The sequence below is a fragment of the Ictidomys tridecemlineatus genome, chromosome 5, assembly GCF_052094955.1.
Source record: "Ictidomys tridecemlineatus isolate mIctTri1 chromosome 5, mIctTri1.hap1, whole genome shotgun sequence".
In the NCBI taxonomy this organism is placed as follows: Eukaryota; Metazoa; Chordata; class Mammalia; order Rodentia; family Sciuridae; genus Ictidomys; species Ictidomys tridecemlineatus.
Genome location: NC_135481.1, coordinates 49,313,002 through 49,334,633, shown reverse-complemented (window position 1 = coordinate 49,334,633; position 21,632 = coordinate 49,313,002). Strand labels below are relative to the sequence as shown.

Genomic DNA, 21,632 nt, shown 5'->3' with positions numbered 1-21,632 from the left:
TCTCATGCCCATCATAAAATTCTCGAAGGATTTTCTGTTAGGAACTAGGGACTCCAATGAGCCCCGACAGTGTGCAGCCCATTTTGGTGGCATAAGTGGATCCATCTTCTGAGCATAGAATAGCTGGAGTTCCAGTGAGAACATTGACTTGTGCATCAAGTATGTAGGGCATATCCTGCGAGAACATTAACTGAGTGAATAAGAGGAAAAAATTGTTAAATAAATCACTGACTAAATAAAGACCATTCCTATCGCTGGAATTATATGGAAAGTAGTGATGTATTACAGGATATTCAAGGGATTTCTGTTTCATTGGATGGTTAAATTTCGCTCTCAGAAATTTTTTTTTAACAGCTCAAAGATTTTTTTTTTTAAGAAAAAGAGAGAATTTTTTTAATATTTATTTTTTAGTTTTCGGTAGACACAACATCTTTATTTGTATGTGGTGCTGAGGATCGAACCCAGCGCAGCACACATGCCAGCCGAGCGCGCTACCACTTGAGCCACATCCCCAGCCCAACTCTCAGAAATTTTAATACTTGTTAAGGGTCTATGACCATATTAATGAGTAGAAAGGTACATAATAATTTTGATAGGTTATAGGACTGAAAGTCTTGCCTAAAGATAGGGTTTTTATTTGTAAATATATTTTAAAAATACTGCAGGAACTAAGGTACTTGATTATGAAGTTGTCCAAAACAAAAGGAGTTGGGCTTTATAGACATCCATTTCTACGTGTAGTGGGTAACAAAGACACAGGTTTCAGAAATTTAGTGGGTATATAAAATTTAGTTGACCACAGTTTGGTGAGAGTTCAAGTAAGTATTTGTCAAGTAGGAATAGATTTGTTTATATGCTAAGTAGGGATCTGAGAATGTGCTGCAATCTCCTTAGCATCATGGACAATTTAGGGTAGAATGGGGATGGATGTATATTACAAAGTAAGAGACCTAAGGGAGGATTCCCATGTGGAGGAAACCAGGAAGAAATAAGGGCATAAAGATCTAATTAAAAAGCCCTGAAGTTGAGATTTGATTATAGAAATAAATGAGAGAGCTAATTAGCTTTAAGTAACCATAAATTATTTTACATTTAGTAGATAACAATTTAACATTGTTCTTTTTGTTATAAAATTCTCCTTGGACACACCGTAAAATTTTTGTATGGGTATAGGAAAGGGGGAGAGGTATTTGAATTGCAAGGTGATTAAATCGGTTTGACAAACACCGGCACTACCTACTTTTGTATGGTTTATGAGCTAATTATAATTAAGCTTCTTTTTTTTTAATGGTTGGAAAAGATCAAAAGACCATTTTAAGACATGAAAATAATAGAAATTCAGATTCCTTTATCCATAAAGTTGTCTTAGAACACAGCCATGTTTATTTGATTAAATATTATCTGCAGTGGCTTTGCATTACAACATAGCAGAGTTGAAAAGACCTACAAATACTAAATATCTACTGATTAGTTCTTATGGAAAATTTGTCAACTAATTTGGATTAAATTATTGGAAGACGGTACTCTTATGGTTTATTTTCTTTTCATGACTGGAAACAATACGGAAATTATATATGTGTGTGTGTGTGTGTGTGTGTGTGTGTGTGTGTGTGTGTGTGTGTAACTATTCCAAGGAATAATTTTTTGTTAGTTTTTTCAGGTTAATTAATATTTAAGCCAAATAATCAAATATTTCCAAAACTAAAAATGAATTCATTTTGAGTTCTGGTCACCATTAATCCATTGAACTCTTTTTGGGTCCATTCTTGTGGTTTCACTTACTGAAAACAGTAGAATCAAAACAAGAAAAATGGTATTTCTATTGTTACCAAAATAATATATATTGTTACCTAAGATCACCAAGGTGAAGGTTGTGCCAACTACTGAAAAGGACAGTTGTGCAAAACTAATTTTGCTAATTTTAGTGAGGACTTTTCCAAGTTTTTTATTTGGTAGAAAGTCTTTCTTTTGTAATTTAATTCTTTAAGAAAGTGCTTCTGTCTAATGATTAAATGAAATTTATTTGTATTTTCCTTTTGAAAGAAACTGTTGGTAAAAAATGCTGAGGTCTTATCTAACACGTATCCAGAAATGCAGATCTTGTAAGAGCCATATTATACGGAAACAAATTTTTCTCTTAAAATTTTATCAATATGGGGGCTGGGAATGTGGCTCAAGCGGTAGTGCGCTCGCCTGGCATGTGTGCGGCCCGGGTTCGATCCTCAGCACCACATACAAACAAAAACGTTGTGTCCACCGAAAACTAAAAAATAAATATTAAAAAAAAATTTTATCAATATGGAGCTACTATTATAAAAACAGATGTTTTGTCTGGAGTGGTGGGCACAGGCCTATAATTCCAGCCATTCAGAAGGCTGAGGCAGGAGGCCAAACTGGACAATTTAGTGGGGACCCTGTCTTAAAAATATTTTTTTTAAAAAAGGGGTAGAGTATAGCTCAATGATACAGCGTCCCTGCGTTCATTTTCTAGTACCAAAATAAATAAATAAATATGTGTATAATATGCATAAACATGTATGTACAAATGCTTCTTTTTCTGTATTTAGAACTTGTTAACATTCTATATAATATGATGTATGGTTTGTTCTGTTATTAGAAGACATAGTAATTGATATATTTTTCTTTCTGTTCTACCCTAGTCAAAAAGTATCTGTTAGAGAGAAACATACAGTGCTAGTGGAACAGAACTCAGATGAACTGAACTCAGTTGTGTTAAAACTTTTAAGTATTAAAGTAATTTGATTTAGGTAAGTTAAGCTGTATAGAACAGACACTTATACACAGTTTGTTTTAGTGGCAACAATAAAGATTAGCTTTTCTGAAAAGATACAGATAAAAAGGGAACGAAGACTCGCCAAACTGTTCTTTTATAACTTCTACTTATTTTTGTCTCTATCCTCAGAAAGAGACTATGCTTTCTTTTAATTATAAAAATTGGTGCCTCTTTTTTAAAAAAATACTTTTTTAGTTATATATGGGCACAATATCTTTATTTTGTTTATTTATTTTTATGTGGTGCTGAGGATCAAACCCGGTGCCTCACATATGTGAGGCAAGCGCTCTGTCACTGAGCCACAACCCCAGCCCAAATTGGTGCCTCTTATTAATTCACTCTCAAACTACTTTTCTCCATATATTTTGCTCCTTATAATGTGTGTTTTGGCTACAAGTAACAGAACCCAAATTTAAACAGGCCTACTTTTTCATATAAATATAAGTTATGTGAGAAAGTGAAAGTAATTGCTGGAACGTTATTCAGCTGTGTTCAGGGACAGGCTCTTTCCATCCTTCAGCATGTTGGGTTGACCTCATGGGCTCCAGGTATGTATAGCTCCATTTAAGAGCAGAGGATCTACTGAAATCTCATCTCAAACCTGTCTCATCAGTAGTACAGGTCTGCTGGTGTTGAAGTAATAAGCTTTTTGTTTACAAGTCTCAATTTTGTCTTCATTTTTAAAAAAGACATTGTGACTCAGAAAATTCTAGATATCTCCCCTCTCCAGTAATCAGTGTCTTTCAGTTGTCTTCTGGTTTGCATAATTTAAGCAAATTCTGTTACTATTCTTTTATTTCTTCCTCTGTATGTTTTCTGTTTGCCTTTTTAAAGAACTTACTGTTACCCTGGTGTTCAACAATTTAATTATAGTGTGTCCTGGAACAGTTTTTATTAGACGTATTCTGTTCTAGGTTCATTGAGTTTCTTAGATCTATAGACCTGTGAATTTAGAGAATTTTCAAACATCAGTTCAAAAAATTTGGGGCATCTCCACCCCACCCCACCAACTCCTACTCTTTGTGAGCCTCCAGTTTCATTTGTGTTACACTGTTACCATTTCACAGTCACTTGTTGATGCTCTAGTTTTTTGGGTTTTTTTAAACTATCGGTTTTAAAAAAATTTTTTTTTTAGTTGTAGATGGACACAGAACCTTTATTTATCTTTGTGTGATGCTGAGGATCAAACCCAGTGCCTCACATGTGCTAGGCAAGGGCTCTACCACTGAGCCACAGCCCTAGCCCTTTAACCATCTATTCCTTTTTAAAAATATTTATTTTTTACTTGTAGTTGGACACAATACCTTTATTTTATTTATTTATATTTTTATGTGATGCTTAGGATCAAACCCAGGACCTTGCAAGTGCTAGGTGAGCGCTTTACCGCTGAGCCACAACCCTAGCCCTAACCATCCATTCTTTATGCCTCATTTTAAACAGTATTCATTGTTATTTCTTCAAGTTCAGTGATCTTTCTTCTGCATATCTGCTATTAACCCATCCAGCTTATTTTTCATTTCAGATACACTTTTTATTTTTTCTTTATTATGTTTGTTTTCCTCCACTCTCTGGAGTGTATTTATAATAGCTATTATAGTATCTTTGATTACAGATTTTTCATCCGAGTAATTTCTGCTTCCCTTTCTCCCTCCTTTCCTTCCTTTTCCTTTATTGTTAGTTGTTGAATTGCGTTTTCTCACCTCATTTTATGCCTGGTAATTGATTGAATGCAAGACTAATTTTACATGCTTGGTGACTGGATTCTTTTAATGTACTTTTAAATAGCATTGGCTATTTTTCTGGCCACTAGTCAAATTACATGGAAATCAGTTAGATCCTTTCTGTTCTTGCTTTTAAACTTCATTAGCATAGATCCAGACTTGCCATTAACCATAGGGCTAATACAGCCTTGCTGCTAAGAATGTAGTCTTCTGGGATTCTTTTTTTTTTTTTTTTTGACACGAGCCACTGAGGTTTGTGCCACAGAAAGGGGAGAGATAGTGACAGGAAAAATATTTATCGCTTATTTACATAAAGAGTATTTTAGTTCTTGTCCTTAGAAACTATAAGGACTATACATGATTCAGAAATGGCACCATACCAAACAATGACCAAAGAAGAATCATCCATTCTGTCTTTCCTTTTGTCTAGTCAATCAGAAATATAATGTTATCATCTATGATTGTTGCCTGTCACCTCACATTATTTTTTTATCCATGTATTCACTATATTCTACTTTCTCTCTCACAGAAATTTGATACCCCCTTTTCACATACCGATATGCCCGGAACACTGATACTCTATGCTGTGTGTTGTCTAGACTGATATCACCCATCTGGTAGACTTTACTGTCCCTTGATTGCCACATTTTGTTTGTTGCTAGAGAAAATATCATGACTGGATTTTTCCCTTCTGCCTGTCTCACAACAAGGTCCTGACTCACTCTACCAAGTAACTGCAATGATTTAGATATTTTGAAAACCAGACTGCTGGATATTTCAGACTTGTATCTTACAAACGAATGAAGTACCTTTAATACAGATCTTCAAAACATGATCTGTTTTCTTTTTTAAAAATCTAAACTTATAGCTTTTCACAGCATAACCTCTTAATACTTGCAGGCCCTCAAGAACACTCAACACCCAACTTGTCCCCTTCCTCCCTCATCTGACATGAGGGATTCTTCTTAATACTCTGAGCAGAGGCAGTGTCCCTGGTGGAACATTAGCTATTTCAGTTGTTGGTTCTTCCCAGTCTTAGGTAGTTCCCTCTCATCAACTCACAGATATTCTGCAGACCTCTGTAGAGCTCTTGTGGGTAGCTCCCCTTTCTTTTCAAATAGTCTTGTCCTCTTGGCATCCCTAATGCCATCTGTGATAGCTCAGTTAAATGGCAGTAAGCTAGTGTACTCAAAAACAGCCAGGTTTGTCGTGTTGGTTTCTCTTCTCCTTTGTGCTCCTTCCTGATGCCTTATGTCTGAAAATCTTCTCTCTTCTTTTATTGGTTATAGTTTAAACAAAGCAGGGAGGTATATCCAATTCCCTGTTATCCCTTCTTAGTTGAGACCCTCCATTCTTAATTTAGCATAGACTTTCTTCTGGCTTTGTATATTTTTCAGAAAGCCCTATTTTGCTCATTGAAACATTATTCATAATAACAAAAGCATGACTTTCACTGAAATTCCAATTTAACATGTCCAAAGCTATGCTCATGGTATTCCTTTCCAAATTTCTATGGTTTTCCTTCTTGTTTCCCCCTGCTAGTCTTCATAACAGTAGAAGATTCTACTCTTCCAGATACACATGCTGGAAAGATCCTTAACACAATAGTCATCCTTAAAACCACTCTCTTCCTCACTTTACATCTCATTTATCATCCAGAATGATCTTTTTGCCTTCAAGATACATCTGGAATCCTTTTATATGCCTTTATTTTCATCACCTCCACTGCACTGGTAGCCCACACCACCACCATCTCTCCCCCAGACTCTTTCAGTGGCCTTGTAAAGGGTCTTGTATATCCCTTGTTCCTTTTAATTCATTCTTTGTGCAGTTAGCAGAGAGATTTTTAAAATTATTTTCTTAATCAAGGCAACATATGCTGAACTAAAGTAAAAAGACGTAATACAGAACCACATTTCTGCCCTTTTTCTCCCTAACCCCTGGTCATATTCTCTACCATTTTCATACTCTTTGAGTCCTTCTTTTATTTTTATAATTCTAAATATCGTTGTCCCATGATGTATGTCAGAGATTGGTTCCAGGACCCCTTGCAGATATCAAATTCTGCAAACACTCAAGTCTCCTATGTAAAATGGTGTACTATTTGCATGTAATCTGTACACTTATTATACATAATACAATGTAAATAATATGTAAGTGGTCATTGTATTATGTTGTTTAGTTAATAATGACGAGAATCTATGTTCAGTTTAGACACATTTTTTCTTGAATATTTTCTATTTATGCATGTGGACTCACAGAAGGCTGACTGTATATTCTTATACTGTTTTTGATTTAACAACTTTAGATATCTGTGACTTTCTTTTTAGATGTCTGTTGACTTTCCATCCTTATTATAATTGTTATAATTTTTTGCTAAAACAGTGTCAGTGTTTATATTATTTTAACAAGGTCAGTGGTTTTTCTTGCTGAGCTTTAAATATTTTACTTTTTCTGTCTCATATGCGTTTTTATCATTTGGGTTTAAAAAAATTTTTTTTAGTTGTAGATGGACACAATACCTTTATCTGTCTGTTTGTTTTTATGTGATGATGAGGATCAAACCCAGTGCCTCATACACATGCTAGGCAAGTGCTCTTACCATTGAGCCACAACCCCAGCCCTCGTTTTGTTTGATTCCAACACATACATTGCTGATTCTTCTACTTTCTATTATTATTTTCTGTATTTTTCAACATAATAAAATACATTATTAGATAATAATCAGTCTTTTATCTGACCACTTTTTTTATTCCAAGATACTCCAAGGATCCACCATTCTGTTCTAGTCCGGAGTGGGAATTTCCAAACAAGGGAGTATGTATAGTCATAGCCCGAGGACTGACTTTCACTATTACTATTGTCCAAGAAAAATGTCTGTCTTCTCTCTCATTTGATCTTCATAATTTTACTCAGTGTTTATTTGTTCCTAGAGTTTGGAAGGATACATCCTTTATCAGTGTTAGAAGAATAGAATATCAATTTTTAAGATGTTACATTGAAATTGTCTTTATTCTGCCCTTTGATGGAATTGATGAAGCAGAAATTATTTTCCCCTCAGGATTTGGAAGTCATGTTCAATTGTCTTTTAGCTTTCCAGTATGGTATTAATAGTCCTAATGGTTCTTGGCTTTTATTTTCATCTTTTCCTGTGGACTGCTTTTTCTGTCTGCCAAATTTTAGGCTCTTTTCTTCCCTTCCATTTTGAAAATTTCATGGCATTGTGCTATAGGTTTTATCTTCATTCTTTTTCTTTTTTTTTTTTTTTTTGAAAATTTTGTGAAATTTTCTTTAATGTTTCCTTGATTTCCTCTCCTTTGTTTTTGTTTTTTACTTTGCTTGTTGTCAAACATTGTTCTGGGTTTATGTCTAACTTTATGTCTCTTCTATTAAATCTTTAAATTGTGCCTATCAGATTTTAATTTTTAGTGTTTTATTTTTATCCAGTTTGTTAAACAGGCATTTGTGAATATATATTTAAGATTTGTGGAGTTGATATAAATTATATCTTAACAATACAATGAAAAGAAATAGAAAGGATTCCTACTTTAATTTCCATGGTTTCTTTCTTTTATCCAAGATTGATAACTAACCCTCCCAACCCCTTCCCCCACTCTGCCCCCCAGGATTGTGGAACTCAGAATTGAATTCAGGGGCATTCTATCAATGAGCTACATCCCTAATCTTTTTATTTTTTATTTTAAGGAAAGGTCTTGCTTGAGTTGCCCAGGTTAGCCTCAAACTTGAGATCCTCCTGCCTTAGCCTCCTCAGTCTCTGGGATTACAGGTGTGCACCACCATGCCCTATCAAGATCTCTTTCTTAATCTCTGTTCTTTATAATATCCTATTCATCTCTTAAATGTCATTGTCTTATTGTTCTTTTTTTGGTGGAGGCATTGTGCTAGTAGGGATTTAACTCAGGGGCACTCAACCACTGAGCCACATCCCCAGCCCTATTTTTTATTTTATTTATTTAAAAAAATATTTTTAGTTGTAGATGGACACAATACCTTTATTTTGTTTATTCCTGTGTGATGCTGAGGATTGAACCCAGTGCCTCACACATGCTAGGCAAGCATTCTACTACTGAGCCACAACCCCAGCCCACATTTTGTATTTTATTTAGAGACAGGGTCTCACTGAGTTGCTTAGCACCTCAATATTACTGAGGCTGGCTTTGAACCTGCAATCCTCCTATCAGCTTCCCGAGCTGCTGGGATTATAGGCATGTACCACCATGCCTGCTTGTCTTGCATTTTAATTAAGGATGTTTTGTTTTGTCCTCTGCATTATATCTGTTTATCCTAAATTGTGTGTTTGTCATATTTTGTTTTTTTGAATGTGTGTTGGTGTATGCTAAGCATAAGCTGTATCACTGAAGTACACTTGCATGGTTTTTTGTTTGGTCTCTGATTTTCATGTCAGGTGCTCTGTTAGCATTCCATTGCTGCCATAACAAATTACTGTAAATATAGCAACCTAACACAACACAAATTTAGTAATTCACAGTCTGTAGCTTAAAAGTCTGTGCATAGCAGTATGATTCACCTGGGTTCTTTGATTATAATCTTATATGGCTGGGGTATAAGTGTCAGCAGGACTGTGTTTCCTCCTTGAGGTTCTGAAGATGAATTCTACATGGTAGAGTTTGCCATATGATTGTAGTATTAAGATTTCTGTCAGGTTATGTGAAGGAGACATTTTCAGATTCTAGAGTCCTGAATTCCTTGCAGAATTCTCCCTTCATCTTCAGAGCTAGCAGCAGCAAGTAAGTTCTTACTCTTTAAGTTTACCTGACCTCTCCTTCTCTTTCATCTCTCCTCTGCCGTGCTCTTTTGCCTCCCTCTCCTTCGTAAGTACTGATGTGATTATTCTGAGCCCACAGATAATCTCAGATTATCTCCCTAACATGAGTTGATAAGTAACCTTAATTCCATTTGCAAAGTCTCTTCATAGCATTACTTAGGTTATCGTTTGTATAACTAGGAGTACGAATCTTAAGAGGATATCTCTAGAATTTTTTCTACCATGTGGGCCTTTCTCAAATGACTGGTAATCATTGGCTTGTCCTACACTTAGGGATGTGGGCATTTTATTTATTTATTTATTTTTATTTTATTTTTTTTATTGGTTGTTCAAAACATTACAAAGCTCTTGACATATCATGTTCCATACATTAGATTCAAGTTGGTTATGAACTCCCATTTTTACCCCCAAATACAGATTGCAGAATCACATAGGAAAGGTAGCAGAATACAACTGTTACTAATAGGGCATTATGTAAAAATGTGGATGTGTAACGGATGTGGGCATTTTAAAACCTGATAGGAAGCTCTATGTTGAATGGAATTTAGTTCATCACTGCCTCTGCAAGGTATGTGGATACTGAGTGAGCTTTTTCAAATGTCAGTATGGAAAACATCTTGTCCCTTGGGGCTATTCAGGTCCTTCTCTAAAGGATTAGAAAGGTAGGTTAAGTGAGTTTAATCCAGTTGTAGAGCCAGGAAAGGGATACTAGGGCAAACTATACTTTTTTCATCTATTGTGGTTTGTTTTCAGTGCTGCATTGTGCTTGATGTTTAGCACAATGAATCAGAGCATTTCCCAGTAATATTTCCTACTTTCATTTCTTCACATTGCTAAGTCATTTATTTATTTATTTTTTATCTGGCTTCTATCTCCCAAAATTTTTCAGACATTTCTCACCTGATGATTTTCCCCTCCTTTTTCTTTTTCATCTTCTTAGGTTTATGTTGTAATTGTGTGTATGCATATGATATATATATATGTATATATATATATATATATCCGTATAGATATAGATAGATATTTGGGAAAGAAATGAAAAAAAATGCACAGGTGGGGCTGGGGATGTGGCTCAAGCGGTAGCACGCTCGCCTGGCATGCGTGCAGCCCGGGTTCGATCCTCAGCACCACATACCAACAAAGATGTTGTGTCTGCCGAAAACTAAAATAAATAAATAAATATTAAAAATTCTCTCTCTCTCTCTCTCTTTAAAAAAAAAAGAAAAAGAAAATGCACAGGTTAAATATACTTATTTAAACAGAAACTCAAAAAAAATTTTAAACCTCATTGCTTTGTTCTTCACCCTCATTGTTTTTGATATATGAGATACTTCTGTAGTCGATCTAGACTAGATTTGTCATTTTGATAATATTACATTGTTTATGATAAACCTTAAATGTCATTCTTACATAGTGTATCCGTTATAAAGAGGTTCTAGAACATTACTTTGTGTGGTGTTCATAAATGCTAGTTTATTACTGAACTTTAAAACTTAGCATAAATAAGATAGTCTTATATATTGGTATGTCCATTTAAAGTTTTCATGTCCCACAGTCTTCTATGTATGTTTATTTTAGAATTATGTTATTCTCCAGTCCCACTTGTGATTTGGATTCCCCAGTTCACTACTTTAATTCCTTCTTAATACAAGGCATAGAATAAATAAGTTCTAAATTCTTGTATCAATAAAATAATTAGTGTCTTATGTGGATAGTTAGGTTTACTTTCTTGTTATTGTTATAATGAGATTGCAAACTACTTATTCACACTTAATGTGCACACAGTGTTACCCAGTTCCAATAGGGGACTACCTACCATTAGAAAATAAGATGTCATGATGTTGTCTTGGCACACACCTGTAATCCTAGCAGTTTGGGGCACTGAGATGGAAACATTGCAAGTTGGAAGCTAGCCTCAGCAATTTAGCAAGACCTCCTGTCTTAAAAAGAAAAATTAAAAAAGCTTGGGAAGTAGTTCCATGGTGGAGCACCTGTGGGTTCAATCCATGTAAAGGGAGGAGGTGAGGGGGAGAATAATTCTCTAAATTAGTAGTTATCCCTTAAGGAGAAGTTGGAATTAGAATTACCTACAGAACTTTTATAAAATAAACTGATGGCAGCCCCTGAGTTACTGAGACTATTTGCTATTCTTAGGAATATTGAATTATGTATTTGGTATTTTAAATATTATTGTTTTTAAGATTATATTCAATATTATTTTAACATTGAATGTATTTTAAATATTTTATTTTGCATATTATTTAAATAGAATGTATTTTTTAAGGAATGTGTTTTTAATATAATTGACTTCACATCCTATCCTCATGGGTCCAACTAGTCAACTGCTTCATCTACTTATGACTAACCAAAAAGCTAGTTAACAATATTTATTTTTCTACTTACGTTAATAGCTGGTTTGTGAGTTGGACAGGAAATTACCTAGGAACAAAAATCTCAATTATGAATGACGCAGTGCAGTGATGCTGAAGCCCCAGGGAACATGCCAGAAACATTTGGGAAGACTTTTCAAATAACATGTGCTTGCTTTCCCCTCTTCCACTGTACAGTGACCAAGTTATGGTGGAAGATTGTCATGTGTCTCAGGCATGATTCATTTCATATCCTTCAGTACTTTTTAGATTTTCCACCATGTACTAGTACATGATTTATTTAGAGGGATTGAATGGAAAGACAGAGAGATTGCCACCACCACATTGTCCTCACTTAATATTGTATCATAAATGACTGATTGCCAGAAACTTGGAGTTTTCTACTTCCTTCTTCCCTCCCAACATGGCACTACTGATATTTAAAGTTGAGGGTATACTAAGAATTGTGTACCTTGCACGGGCGGGACCCGGGTTCATAAAATCATAAATCATTAGGTCTCTGATCATGTTAAATCTCATTCCTTTAAAAAGTCTAGCTTAGGAGAGAAGGAAGGGAAGAAAAGAGAGAGTAGTGTGGGGGTAAATATGATTGAAGTATATTATTTGCACGTATGAATATGCACAGTGAAACTCATCATTCTGTATAATTAAAATGTACTAATAAAAGTAGTCTAGGGGATAATGACTCTGTTGCAGGCTTAAGAGATATACTTGAAATATTTTCTGAATTTCTGAATGTACCCAGTCATAGCAATTACAATTACAATTATCCCCAAAATTATTTTGGGGATAAGTGGATTAACTTCATTTCCTGAATACACAAAAATGGAGAAAATCTTTGATTTTTTAAATTGCATAACTATAGCAGTACTATTTTTAAAAAGAAATCACTTATAAGTGGAAGTTTTTAAAAAAGTGACAATTTAAGGAACAAGCATTTATTTTTAACATGGTTTCTGCTGCTTGGTACTTAAGATATGCTCATCCCAAATTATTTCTTTTATAACTTTTATTTTTCTATTTATTTATTTATTTATTATTTTTATGTGGTGCTAAGGATCAAAAACCCAGGGCCTTAACACATGTGAGGGGAAAGTACTCTACCACTGAGCCATAACTCCAGTCCCCAAATTATTATTAATTAAAGAGTAAATATATTCACCTACTCTCTGCTCACATATTTGTTCCAGGTAGTTTTTCTTTTTTTTTTTTTTTAATTTTTTATTTTTTTAATTGGTTGTTCACAACATTACAAAGCTCTTGACATATCATATTTCATACATTAGATTGAAGTGGGTTATGAACTCCCAATTTTACCCCAAATGCAGATTGCAGAATCACGACGGTTATACATCCACAATTTTACATAATGCCCAATTAGTAATTGTTGTATTCTGCTACCTTTCCTATCCCCTACTATCCCCCCTCCCCTCCCCTCCCTTCTTCTCTCTCTATCCCATCTACTGTAATTCATTACTCTCCTTGTTTATTTTCCCATTCCCCTCACAACCTCTTATATGTAATTTTGTATAGCAATGAGGGTCTCCCTTCATTTCCATGCAATTTCCCTTTTCTCTCCCTTTCCCTCCCATCTCATGACTCTGTTAAATGTTAGTCTTTTCTTCCTGCTCTTCCTCCTTGCTCTGTTCATAGTTGCTCTCATTATATCAAAGAAGACATTTGGTATTTGTTTTTTAGGGATTGGCTAGCTTCACTAAGCATAATCTGCTCTAGTGCCATCCATTTCCCTGCAAATTCTATGATTTTGTCATTTTTTATTGCTGCATAGTACTCCATTGTGTATAGATGCCACATTTTTTTAATCCATTCATCTATTGAAGGGCATCTGGGTTGGTTCCACAGTCTAGCTATTGTGAATTGTGCTGCTATGAACATCGATATGGCAGGTAGTTTTTCTTAATTTCATTCCCAAGTTTTGGAAAAACACCCCCTAGAAAATAGCCTGTAAAATATAGAACAGAAAAGAAACTTAAATGTGTTTCAGAGTATTCCTAATAATGACATACAAATATCAGTGGACAAACATCTCACATAGGTATTAAAATTATTTATTTTGGCTTCTTATTTAAACATAGGGTGTTGTGTCTAAAATACTTTTTTAATATTTATTTTTTAGGTGTAGATGGACACATCTCAATGCCTTTATTTTTATGTGGTGCTGAGGATCAAACCCGGGTCCCACCCATTCGAGGCAAGCACTGTACCGCTGAGCCACAATCCCAGCCCAAAATAAATTTTTTAAAAAGAAAGTCCAGAATGCTTTTATAGTAGTTACTATCTCATTAATTTTTATATTCAAATTAACTTTGATTTGAAGAAATCTAGGAAGTGTTTGTAAATGACCAAAACACATGAGAAAATGTACATCTCTATTGGCCAAAAAAAAAAAATGAAGATTAAACAAGATAAAGTAGTTTTTCACATAAGCAAAGCTTTTAAAAGAACACACATGTCTGCCTTACTCACTTTTGCCTTATTATAAACCTCTGATCTAGTAATCCCACTCTAATGAATTCTAAAAGAAAGAACGGTGTGGAAAAGATGTACATAGATGTTTGTAGAAACATAATTTATAATGAATGGGCTTAGTATCAGAAGAATGGTTCAATTATGATACATTTACCCTGTAGAATATTATACAGCTATTAAACGATTGTTTATTCCATTTCTGAAAAATATTTATAATGACTTACATGTGTGTAGTATTTCTAAGTTTATACCAATTGTATATTTTTTATAATTAGAGAAAAATATTACAACAGACCCCCCCCACCTTATTTGTAGTTTTCACTTTCCTAGGTTTCAGTTTCTCTTTCCAAAGTCAACCATAGACTGAAAATATTTAATGGAAAATTCCAAAATAATTCATAAGTTTAAAATTGTGCCCTATTCTGAGTAGTTCTGAGCAGCAAGGTGAAGTCTTGCCCTGTCCTGCATATCCAGGCAGTATTAATAAACTGTCTGCCTTTTAGTCACTCAGGAGCTGTCTTGGTCATCAGATAACTGATACAGTGTTTTGTGTTCAAGTAAAGCTTATTTTACTTAATAATGGCCCCACAGGGCAAGAGCAGTATGTTACCAATACATATATGCCAAAGAGAAGCCTGGAAGTACTTCCTAAATGTTATCTCACATCATCACAAGAAGGGCAAATGTAGTACAGTGAGAAAGAGACAGACCATGTCCATATAACTTTATTATTAGAGTATATTAGAATAATTATTCTATTTTATTATTGGAGTTAACCCATTACTGTGCCTCATAAATTAAACTTTATCATAGGTAGGTATATACAAGAAAAAGTGCATGTTTGTTTATATGTGTGTGTGTAAATAAATACATATTTACACACACACATACATATGGGGTTAAGTGCTATCTGAAATTTCAAGCATCCCATTGGGGTTCTTGGAATGAATCCCCCATGGATAAAAGGAGACTCCTTTAATCCCTAATACACACAAAGCAATTGTTATGCATCGTTTAATTTTTACAGCAATCTCTGTGTTACTATTGTTTTCATCTCACCAATGAGGAAACCCAGGCAGACAAGGACAGGTTGAATATCTTGCCTGAGGGCACACAGCTAATAGTGGAGGTAGGATTTGAATCCAGGTGGTTTGGCTGTGTGTTTCTTAGCTTAAATTGTTCCAGTATGACAGATCCTAGTAGTCTCAGTTCTCCTACAAAGTTTCCTGAATTTTATAATACTGGGTTGGATCTAGGGTTCCTGTAGCTATAAACTGTCACATGTAAAACTGTGATTGAGTAATTTAGCAACCTGTAGCATTACAGGTTATACAGTGACTTGCATTGTGTTGTTTATTCTTTTTATACCCTGGAATATAGTGTAGTGCTGCCAAACTTGGCATAATAGACTTCATGCTTCTTCTGCTATTTTTCTGATTTTTTCTTTAATTTGGGACTCTTCATTTCACCATATTTTCTATTTTTAATTCATTTTATATTGATATAATTGATACATAATAAACTATATCAATTTAAAGTATACAGTTTGAGTTTTGACAAATGTTACACCATAGTCAGAAAAGGTATATAGAGTATTTCCATCAAACTTCAAATTTAAACTACCAACAACCATTTTTCTTTCTCTGGCATTATGGAGTTGTTGGCATTCTCTGGAATTCTGTGAATGGAATCATATGTTTTCTAAAGGACTTCTTTCCTTTAATATATTAACATATTAACTTTTGAGATTCATTTTATTATATGTGTTAATAGTTTTGTTTCTCTTATTGATGAGTTGTATTCCATTGTATGACTAGTATTTCCCGTGATATACAAATGCCACATTTTAATCCATTTAATTATTTCCAGTTTTGGCTTTTATGAATAAAGCTATAATGAATGTGTTTTTCATTTTCATGGGTAAATAACTAGGAGAAGAATGTCTGAGTTTTATGGTAGGTGTATGTTTATAACAAACTGCCAAACAAAAGCTCTGCAGCAGCCCAACCCTTATAGTGCATCGATTTGGTCTTTCTGGGCAAAACTCCAGTCAACTGTACTTCCCATTCTGCCCTACTGTATACTGGTGAGAAAGTAAGCTGAAAAGTTTTGAACCACCTTCAGTTTTAAACCAATCAAGCTGGTAGCTCAGTGAGCAACATAAAAAGAGGAAGGGTTTAACAACCCCCAGCACTTTCACTTTGTAAGGGACACATAGCCCAGGAAGAAACAGCCCTGGATAGTAAAGCATAGGCAGTAATCATCCTCATTGACAGATTTGACCACATCAGTGGAAATAGTTCTTTCATTTATCATTAAGCATATAATCCCAGCAACTCTGGAGGGTGAGGCCAGTCTCAGCAGTTTAGTGAGGTCCTAAGTAACTTAGTGAGACCCTCTCAAAATTAAAAGGGATGGGGATGCAGCTCAGTGGTGAAGTGTCCCTGGGTTTAATCCCAAATACACAACACAAAAACAAAACAGCATTTTCCTTTCTTTTGTTCTTTGTTCTTGCTGTGCTGATTGGATCACAGATATAGATATTTCTGTTTTTCTTGTCTTTCTCTCCTTCTAATAGCGAATTCTAATTTTTTCCTTCTCTGCTTACTATTTCTTTTATTTTTCCCTCCCCCTTTATACCCATCACTTCTACAGCTCTTCTGTTTTCTCCCTGTTAACATTTTAACATTTTAAACTTTCTTTTACCTTCCTATCACATTATATTGTCTCGTAATGAACTACATTTTTACTGTCTTTTAGAACTAGTTGGTCTATATAATTCCTACCCCCACCATTCATGTTGTTGTAGTTATTAATACTGTGGATGGCATAGTTGAAACCTGCTGTGTACTTTAATTCCAAATCTAATTCACAGCTATTTATTGTTTTTGCTATTGGCAGTTGATGACACACCATTCTCATTTTTGTGGTAGTTAGTGTTAGAGATGTCATATTAGGCACTGGGTATTTATTTTAATGCTGTATGTTGTTTGCTTCTTTGTTTGTTTCCTGCTTTTCTATGAGACACCTGGAAACTACTGGGGCACTATAAGTTAACAGGGTAGAGACTGCTGCTGAGCTAAATCTAGCCAAGAGACAGTGCATCTTGCTCTACACACAAACTAACCGTGTTCAAACTTCAACAGTTTTTTAATACAGAGACTACAAGAGACAAACCCCAAACTAGGACCAGCTTGCCCCAAGTAAGAACAGCTGGGGCTGGAGAAGTGGGTGGTCCTACTTAGAGACATCCATTCCTACAGTAAAAGCAGAATTAACATAAAGGCTCTGGACACAACATCTTAAAGGGTTTCAATCTGGATTACTCTATACCTTTTTAGAATATACAGAGGTGTTAAGAAAGAATAATAATCATAAACCCTGTTGTACACAAAACAATTGCCAGATTTATAAGAAAGCTCTCACTCTTTTTGAGACCTACTGGGGAAGTGGAAACTTAAAGCTAATGCACTATTAAAATACACTAATTATCCCCAGAGAACTAGCAGGGAAACCATACTACAAAACCAACTTGGAGATATACTGAAAAGTTCTCAAAAACATGATGTCCCAAAAGACTTTGGCAGGATAGGTCTGTGCACTAAAAAGATCTACACATAAGAGTGTAAAAAAATCCATCCCAACAGATACATGAAATCAATGACAGGAATGCAATAAATGTGAAAAAACAAAGTAACACAATACCTCCTAAAGTTCATAATTCACCAGCAACTGACTGCAAAGATATTGAAGTGGATGAAATACCAGACATAAAATTCAAAAGAAGAGCTAGGCACAGTGGTAGTAATCCCAGCCAGCTCCAGAGGCTGAGGCAGGAGGATCTTGAGTTCAAAGCCAGGCTCAACAGTAGTGAGACACTAAGTGAGACCTTGTCTCTAAATAAAATGCAAAATAGGGCTGGGGATATGGCTCAGTGGTCAAGTGCCCTTGAGTTCAATCCCCAGTACATCCCTGGAAAAAAAAGTTCAAAAGAAGATTATAAAAATGATCAATGAATTCCAAGAGAGCACAGAAAAGCAGTTGAATGAATTAAGGAAGACAGAGCAGGGTATGAATGATAAATTCAACAGAGAGAAATACTGAAAGACAATCAAATGTCCAGTTGAAACTATAATACTATGCTGATAGAATCTCAGAACTGAAAGACAAAGTGGCCAATTGTGAACAGACAGTATTACAAAGAAAAAAAAATAACCATGATTAGATTTCTGAGGCAGAAGGATTACAAGTTCAAAGCCAACCTCAGCAACAGTGAGGCACTAAGCCAACTCAGTGAGACCCTTTCTCTAAATATAATACAAAATAGGACTGAGGAATGTGGCTCAGTGGTCGAGTGCCCCTGAGTTCAATCCCCAGTACCGCCCCCAACCCACCCCCACCCTCAAAAAAGAAATCTGGGATAACATTAAGAGACCAAATTTAAGAATTCCTGGAATGGAAGAGGGTTGTGAGATGTAGGCTAATAGCATGGTTATCATGTTAAGGTAAATAATAACAAAACTTTCCAAAGTTTGAGAAAGAGATGCACATTCACATACACATACAGGAGGCATTCAGAACCCTAAATAGACTAGCAAAAGAGAGAATTTCTCCATGGCACAGTATAATTAATACACAGAACAAAGAGAATTTTGAAGGTCTCAAGAGAAAAATATCAGGTAACATTTAGAGGTAAGCCAATCATAATCACTTCGGAGTTCTCGTTACAAACTCTAAAATCCAGGAGGTCTTGGAATAAAGTGTTCTAAACCTGACAACCAAGATTGCTATATCCAGAAAAGCTATCCTGTAGAACCAAAAGAGAAAATCCTTCCAAGATTAAAAAAAAAAAAAAAAAAAAAACCTGAAACCTTACATGACTTTTAAGCCAGCACTACAGAAAATACTTAAAGAAATACTACATAGAAAAGAGCTAGCTATAAAACAAACCCCAGAGCTAGCAGATGGACATCTCATTTGAAGAGTAGCTAAGCAAAAGAGAAACAGGACCCAATTAAACATCAGAAATAAATCAACATAGTAGGAGTTAACAAACATCTCTGTATAATGACATTGAATGTAAATAGTCTAAACTTTCTAATTAAGAGAGAGGCTGGCAGAATGGATTAAAAAATAAGACCCAACTATATATTGTTTGTAAGACACTAGCCTTACAGGCAAAGACAGCCACAGGCTGAAAGTGAAAGGATGGAAATGGAGTCTGAAAGATAAGCAGGAGTAGCTGCTTTCATATCCCACAAAGCCAACTGCAAGCCAAAATTAATCAGAAGAGACAGGGTTACTTTATACTGGTAAAGGAAACAATCCAATTAAGAAGAAAACACTATTCAGCTTAAAAGACTCAGATGCATCCCAGTACAATAATACTGGTTGATTTCAACACACCTGTCTCACCAATGGATAGGTCATATAGACATACTCAGTAAAGATTCTTCGAACCTAGAAAATATTATAAGTCAAATGGATTTAATAGACATATAAAATATTTCATCCAACAGCCAAATTCTCTTTTCATGGCAGCTGTTCATAGAACCTTTTCTTTTTAAATATTTGTTTTTGTTGTTGTTTTTTTAAATTTTTTTAAGTGGACAAAGCGTCTTTATTTTTACATTAATATGGTGCTAAGGATCGAACTCAGTGCCTCAAGCTTGCTAGGCAAGCACTCTACCACTGAGCCACAACCCCAGCCTCGAGAATCTTTTTCAAAATAGACTATTTTAGACCACAATGCAATTCTTAGCAAATATTAAAAAATCAATTTAATTTCTTGCACCTTGTCTGATCATAATGGAATGAAATTAGAAATAAATATAAAAGAACATATGGAAACTATATAAATGCATGGAAATTGAACAGTACACTTTTGAATGATTAATGACAAAAGAAATCAGGAGAGAAATTTAAAAATTGTTAAAATCAAGCAAGAATAATGATACAACATACCTGAACTTCTGGGACACAATGAAGGCAGTCTAAATGGAAAATTGCTATGAATTCATATGTAAAAGTTCCTTGGTAAACAAAAATAAAGCAGTTCCACTCAGTAGAAGGAGGTAAAATAAGATTAAGGCTAAAATCAGTAAAATTGAGGATAAAAAATAAACACAAAGGATTAATGAATAGTTGGCTCTTTGGAAAGATAAATAAGATTGACAAATCCTTAGCCAAACAAATCAAAAGAAAGATATGAACTAATAAAATTGGAGATGAAAAAGGAGAAATCACCTTATACATCACAGTAATCCAGAGGATCATTAGGGACTATTTTGAAAACACATAGTTCAGGGCTGGGGATGTGGCTCAAGCGGTAGCGCGCTCGCCTGGCATGCGTGCGGCCCGGGTTCGATCCTCAGCACCACATACAAAGAAAGATGTCGTGTCCACCGAAAACTAAAAAATAAACATTAAAAAATTTCTCTCTCTCTCTCTAAAAAAAAAAAAAAAAAAAAAAACACATAGTTTAATAAATTGGAAAACCTAGAAGAAATGGATATATTTCTAGATATGTATAAATCCAGAGATAATAGAAAACCTAAACAGAACAAGAACTAGCAAAAAGAAGCAGTATTAAAATGTCTTCCAACAGAGGCTGGAGTTGTGGTAGAGTGCTTGTCTAGTTCAATCCTCAGCACCACATAAAAAATAAATAAAGTAAGCCTGGGGATGTGGCTCAAGCGATAGCGTGCTCGCCTGACATGCACGGCACGCTGGGTTCGATCCTCAACACCACGTAGAAATAAAATATTGTGTCCACCTAAAAAACTTTAAATAAATAAATATTTAAATAAATAAAGTTAAAAAAAATAAAAAGTCTTCCAACAAAAAAAAGCCCAAGACCAGATGGATTCTCGGTTGCATTCTACCAGACCCAAACTAATGCCTATGCTTTTCAAATAGAGGTGAAACACTTCCAGATTGATTCTATGAAGCTAGTAATACTCTTACAAAAGCCAGATAAGAGCACATTGAAGAAAGAAAAATACCAACCAATATGCCTGATGAGCTTAAATGTAGAACTCCTTAATAAAATATTAACAAATCATATTCAACAACATATTAAGAGTGTACATCATGACCAGGTTGGTTTTATTCTAGGATTGCAAGGATGGTTTAACATATGCAAATCAGTAAGTATTATTTTCCGTATAAAAAGAATTCAGGACCAAAATCACAGAGTCATCCCATAGGTGCAGAGAAAGCCTTCAACAAAAGTCAGCATCCGTTCATGATAAAAACACCAAAGAAACTAGGGATGGAAGGAACTTACCTCAACATCATAAAGGCCATATACAAACAGAAAGCCAATATCATAATGAATGGAGGAAAAACTGAAAGCATTTCCTTTAAAATCCAAAGCAAAACAAGGATGTCCACTCTCAACATTCCTAATTAATGTAGTATTAGAAATT

At 34.8% G+C, this 21,632-nt stretch overlaps 1 protein-coding gene, 1 long non-coding RNA gene and 1 pseudogene across 6 annotated transcripts in view; 1 reads left to right on the top strand and 2 right to left on the bottom strand.

Annotated features, from left to right (window-relative positions):
- The window catches only part of LOC144377783 (uncharacterized), an 87,477-nt gene that overhangs the window by 22,020 nt on the left and 43,825 nt on the right, over positions 1-21,632 (bottom strand). The gene's annotated exons all lie outside the window — the stretch shown is intronic.
- Positions 1-21,632, top strand: part of Fermt2 (FERM domain containing kindlin 2) — a 78,781-nt gene that overhangs the window by 28,460 nt on the left and 28,689 nt on the right. The gene's annotated exons all lie outside the window — the stretch shown is intronic.
- LOC101972427 (single-stranded DNA-binding protein, mitochondrial pseudogene) lies at positions 4,867-5,348 on the bottom strand (annotated as a pseudogene).